At 51.3% G+C, this 5,570-nt stretch overlaps 1 pseudogene; it reads left to right on the forward strand.

Moving 5' to 3' along the window:
• The first annotated feature begins 1,404 nt into the window (after positions 1-1,404).
• Positions 1,405-4,327, forward strand: LOC102919055 (ubiquitin-conjugating enzyme E2 S-A pseudogene; annotated as a pseudogene).
• The last annotated feature ends 1,243 nt before the right edge of the window (positions 4,328-5,570 follow it).

Genomic DNA, 5,570 nt, shown 5'->3' on the forward strand with positions numbered 1-5,570 from the left:
GGCAGTTATGGTCCCTCTTTGGCTCAGCTTCTCCTAGCGTGTGTGGTATCGAGTTTGGTTGACCACGCTAGATGGTCAGTTCACACCTGTCAACATCATTGCTATGTCTCGGTGTCAGGTGCCCCCGAGGCCAGGCACATTTATCCATGAGCCCACTGTCAGACAGGCCAGCGATGGCAGGAGACGGGTTCTAGCAAGGGACAGAGCTAAGCAGGCAGCCAGGGGCATTTCTGCCACCCTGCTCGGGAAGGGCGATTGGACGAATCCTGCCCAAGGACGGTCACATGTATAGCAACTGCCTCCTGACTGGAGCATCCCGAAGCAGGAGGGAGTATTTCACGGCTCAAGAAGTAAACAAACATGTCCCAGAACGTTGGAAGCTGTAGGATTCACAAGGCCCTTTCTCAAGGCCGCCGACACAGCATCCGTTGCTGGGAGAGTTGTCTTTAGGTCCAATTGTGCGGGGTCTCTAGAGACTGGCTTTGGTGGGTCGTCCCCAGGCTGGGGGGAACTTCCAGTGATGCAGCTGCCTTTGCTCACCCGTGCTCCCGTGAGTACCCCAGTGAACTCACTAGTTCACTAGGCTAGACTCCGTAGAATCATTTCTTCCATATGTCATCAGCACTCTAATCGGGATGAATGGACATTTGTTAGTGTCACCCCAGGAAAAGTTACACGACACCCACCACAGCTCTCCGCTGATTTCTTTTCCTGAAAGCCAAGGCTCCTAGCTGGGGTTGTGCTCCTGATTTTTTTAGCTGATTGATTGCTTGACTTTCCTTCACGCATGAATGCGTTTTTTATTTTTACCAAATCTACCCTTCCTCCCCACCTCCCACATCTCCTGAGTCCCTCCCCCTCCCAACTCCGTGTCTAGTTCTCCCACCCCAGCATTCCTGGGTTGCCTACGGCCCCTTATCTGGAGGTGAGGCCGTATGTGCTTCCCTCTTCCATGTCTGTATATGAGTTAGTGTCATCACTGTTCAGGTAGCCATGCTGGCGAATCTTCACACTGGGACACTCCTGGGAGACACAATCTCACAGCAAGCTTCCTGTTCCTCTGGATCGTGCGTGTGTGTGTGTGTGTGTGTGTGTGTGTGTGTGTGTGTGTGTGTGTGTGTGTGTGTGTGTATGTGTGTGTGTGTGTGTGTGTGTGTGTGTGTGTGTTCTACTGTGTTTAATGAGTATTACCTGCATGTATAGGTGTGTTGGGCTGTCCACTGTAGCATGGATAACCAACCAGGATCCACGTCCCGGGAAAACACCGACTTTCTCCCGCCTGCCGTTGCTGCTGCATCTTCTCAGCTAGGGGTGGAGCCTGTGAGCACCCAGCCCGTCCATGCGGGAGTGTTGGCTGGACTGGTCTTGTGCAGGCAACCATAACTACTCGGGTCCGCCAGTGCGATGGCTGTCAGCTGCAAAGACACTGCTGTGCAGCTGTCCTTCTCAGCCTCTGGGTCTCTACTCTCAGGTTCGCAGAGCCTCGGTGGGCGGTGATACAGATGTCGCATTTGGGGATGAGCCCTCTGTACTCACTTATTCTATAGGCTCTCTGGGTCAACGTCCATCCACCGGAGAAAGAGGTTGCTGATTTCTGGGCGAATCCTTCCTGCTGCTAAATGGTCTCAGCTCTATATGTGAGCTGAGCCTATCAAGGAGCAAGCCCATCTGTGGTCACCTCTGCTTGAGTAGCTCCTTCCAAGCTTGAGGGAGGATACAGCCCCTTCCAGGTTACATTTGTTCATATGCGAATGGAATCATCCCTGAAATGGCATCATGACATTCTCCAAGGGCTTCTGGGAAGGACAGTTCCAGGGGTTGAATGGCACGTTAATTCTGATCCACAAATTAATTTTGTCTCTCTGTATATCAAGAGTGTGCAAGACTTATTTAATTTGAAATAAATATAATTATAGAAATGAATGGGCTATCAAAAATTTAAACATATGATCCATCAATATTGGCATGATGTGAGTGGCTGGTTATTATAAATAAAATGGGTCTTTGGCAATATGGAATTCAATTTCCCCCTGTAGTGTGTCTCATTTCATCTTGATGTCTGGGTTAATGCTAAATTACAATCCTTAATTTCCAGATTGGAGCTTAATTTCTAACTAGGAGGTTAGCATAACGAGCCCTCCAGCTGTGGGGCTTCTGTAAGCTCTGGCAAGAGGGCCCCAAAGGTAGAGCTGTCTGTGGTTCTGTGCAGTTGTTTGCCCCTTCAATCCTTCTGCCCAAGGCTGCTGCTGATGCCAGGGTAGAGGTTGGCATGTGGTGGCATTACATGATGGGAACCAGTTGTCTCTCACAGATGGGTACTCTGTGAGGTGTGATTGAGCTGCCGCAGTGGTGAGGAGACAGTGGCTTCCCTCCCAGACACCTATGTGCCCATGAATGGGATCAACTGTGCCCTTCAGCCTGCACCAGCCAGTCATGGAGGGCATGTACCCATTCCACTGGTCTTCCTTTTATGACCCCAATTCAAGAGTGGACTGAGAAGCAAATTTTCTTTCTTTCTTTCTTTCTTTCTTTCTTTCTTTCTTTCTTTCTTTCTTTCTTTCTTTCTTTCTTTCTTTCTTTCTTTTTTAATTTGGTTTTTTGAGACAGGGTTTCTCTGTGTAGCTTTATGCCTTTCTTGGAACTCACTCTGTAGTCCAGGCTGGCCTCGAACTTACGGAGATCCACCTGGCTCTGCCTCCTGAGTGCTGGGATTAAAGGTGTGCACCACCACTGCCTGGCTGAGAAGCACATTTCTTAATGGGACCCATGGGAAAAATACTGCATTGCCACTAGGAAATGGCTCAGTAGGTAAAGTGCTGCCATTCAAACATGAAGACCCGAGTTCAATCCCCAGGTATGCACATAACAAAAATCCACGTATGGTGGTGTGTGCTTATGTTTCCAACACCAGGAGGTCCTCAGGGCTTTCTGGCCAGCCAGCCTAGCCAAATCTGAGTTCCAAATAGCAGTGAGAGATCCTGCCTCCAAAAATAAGGTGGATGGCACCTGAGGAATGACACCACCCAAGGCTGACTGACCTCTAGCCTCTGTGCAGATATGTACTTGCAAACATGTACACACACAAACGCCCACTGTGTGCAAACGCATGCCCTGACTAAGAGCTCCAGAAAGGGGCATGCAGCTATCCTGAGAATGAACAAAAGACACACCGGTACCACCCTGAGTGGCCAGACAGAGAGCCTGGGAAAGGTTGCTCATCAAACACAAGGTCTCCCAAGGAGGCTGTCACTTCAGCAAAGTTGATGGCACCAAGCACCAGCACTGACTTCCAGACTGTGGCAGACCCGTGCCTACCATACAGACTCTGGGTGAATCGTGAAGTGGGCTATGGAGTTACCAGGGTGAGGACAACTCAAAGGTGACCATCAAGGAATACCCTGGGCACAGCTGTGGGACCAGGGCTCCATAGCAGCTTCAGAAGTTCACCTGAAGGTGATTACAACATGGTCACAGTCGTCATTAGAGTCGTAAAAATAGCAAAAACAAGAGTGTGACAAGGCAGTTCTAAGTGTTGAGCATTTTTGTAGTAGGGGTACGAGTTAGCAGGAAGTGTGTGTGTGTGTGTGTGTGTGTGTGTGTGTGTGTGTGTGTGTATGTAAGGGGTGCAGGGGGGCCTCTCCAGGACCACAGTGGTTAGCAGTTGGTGCCCACCCCCACGGCCTGCCAAAGTCGTGAATTCCAGCATAGAGAAGCTGCCCCCTCACATCGTCCACCTGATGTACAAGGAGATGACCGTACCTGCTGCAGGCCTACCTGATGGCATTAAGATCTTCCTCAATTTAAGGACATTACCAACCTGCAGGTCACCATGAAAGGCCCTGAGGGGACCCCCTATGATGGAAGTCTGTTCTGTATGAAGCTCCTATTGGGCAAGGACTCCCTGCCTCCCCATGCAAGGGCTACTTCCTGACTAAGATCTTCCACCCAGCTGTGGGTGGCAAGGGTGAGGTCTGTGCCGACATGTTCAAGAGGGACTGTGCGGCTGAGCTGGGCCCTGACATGTGCTGCTGACCAAGTGCCTGCTGAAGCACCTAACCCAGAGTCTGCACTCAACCAGGAGACAGGTTGCCTGCTTTGGAGAGTTATGAAGAGTACTCTGCCGGGCCCTCAGAGACACACAGGGGGCAGTCAGCCCAAGCAGCGGGAGGCCTGAGGCTGCCTGGGACCTGGCCGGTGGCACCACAGCCTCCTCCACTGACCCCGTGATTCCTGGTGGCCTTGGAGAAGCTGAGGGTCCCACAGGCAAGAAGCATGCAGGTGAGTGAGATGAGAAGCAGCAGCCACGGGAAGGCTGGACAGGAAGTGAACACTGAGGGGACAGGAAGTGAACACTGAGGGGACAGGAAGTGAACACTGAGGGGACAGGAAGTGAACACTGAGGCGACAGGAAGTGAACACTGAGGCGACAGGAAGTGAACACTGAGGCGACAGGAAGTGAACACTGAGGCGACTCTAATGGGGCCTTCTCTGTCTTTCCTCCCTTCAGTGCCTTCCCTTTCGGCCTCTAAGTTATTCAGATTACAGCTGGGGTGGAGGAGGGAGTGGGGAGGCCCCAGAACCTGGCTTTCTAAATAAAGTTAGAAGAGAAAAACACAAAAAAGAGTGGGTGAAAGGTTGGAAGAGAATGGGCCTCCCGTGCCAGCAGCAGATGCTTCCTTCCCGTTTGACACACTGTTGTCACATCCGGGGCAGGAGCAGGTGAAATGGTGACCCTCGTGATCAAGGGCGGCTGGTTCCAGGAATGCAGGGTTTGTTCGCCCCTTGAGAACAGAGTGGCACACCAGAAAGGTGAGAGACCTCGCAGTGATGGGAGATTCTGTACCTTAGTTGAGGTGTTGGTCATACAGGTGCACTCCCCCCCCAAAAACAAACCATCAGATTTAACACTTCAGACCTGTACAACTGGTCATAAGTGAATTTTGCTGGAAGCAAAGCCATGTGAAAGACCAAAGCAAACAATAACAGAAGCAAATGGAAGCAGAGATGTCCCCAGGCTTTGGAGCACAGGCCTCTAGGTGAACACCCAGGAGGAAAACTGGGTGCCAAGTGTGGGAGAATCACAAACCCCTTGTGTGCATGCTTTATCTGAGATGTGGTAGCTGAGGAAATCGCCAGCCAGGCAGCTTCCCGTGGTGAAATGGGAGGGATCACGAAGCTGCGGCTGGGCGTGGGGCCTGGTCTCTGGAGAGCGTGACTATGTGGCCTTGACGCAGAACTGTATTTGCTTCTTTTTCTCTCTGTCCCTTCCCCATCCTATTGTAGTACTGCGAGGGTTAGTCTTGATTGCCAGTTTGACAGGATCGAGAGTCACCTTGGGGACAACCTCTCAGCATGTCTGTGAGGGCGTTAATGGGGGTGGGAAGACAGCCCCCCCAGGTGGCAGTGGACATAAGCTCTCACTCCTATCCTATTTACAACTGATACCCCTAAGGAAAGGGAAACTCGGTTTTCTCCAATGGAGTGTCACTTAGTTATACTACCCACAATCCAGGGCAGGCCCCGTGAGTGTTTGGCCAACACAAAATGGACTCTGTGGTTCTTGATGCACT

This window comes from Peromyscus maniculatus, chromosome 11 (assembly GCF_049852395.1).
Source record: "Peromyscus maniculatus bairdii isolate BWxNUB_F1_BW_parent chromosome 11, HU_Pman_BW_mat_3.1, whole genome shotgun sequence".
NCBI classification, from domain to species: Eukaryota; Metazoa; Chordata; class Mammalia; order Rodentia; family Cricetidae; genus Peromyscus; species Peromyscus maniculatus.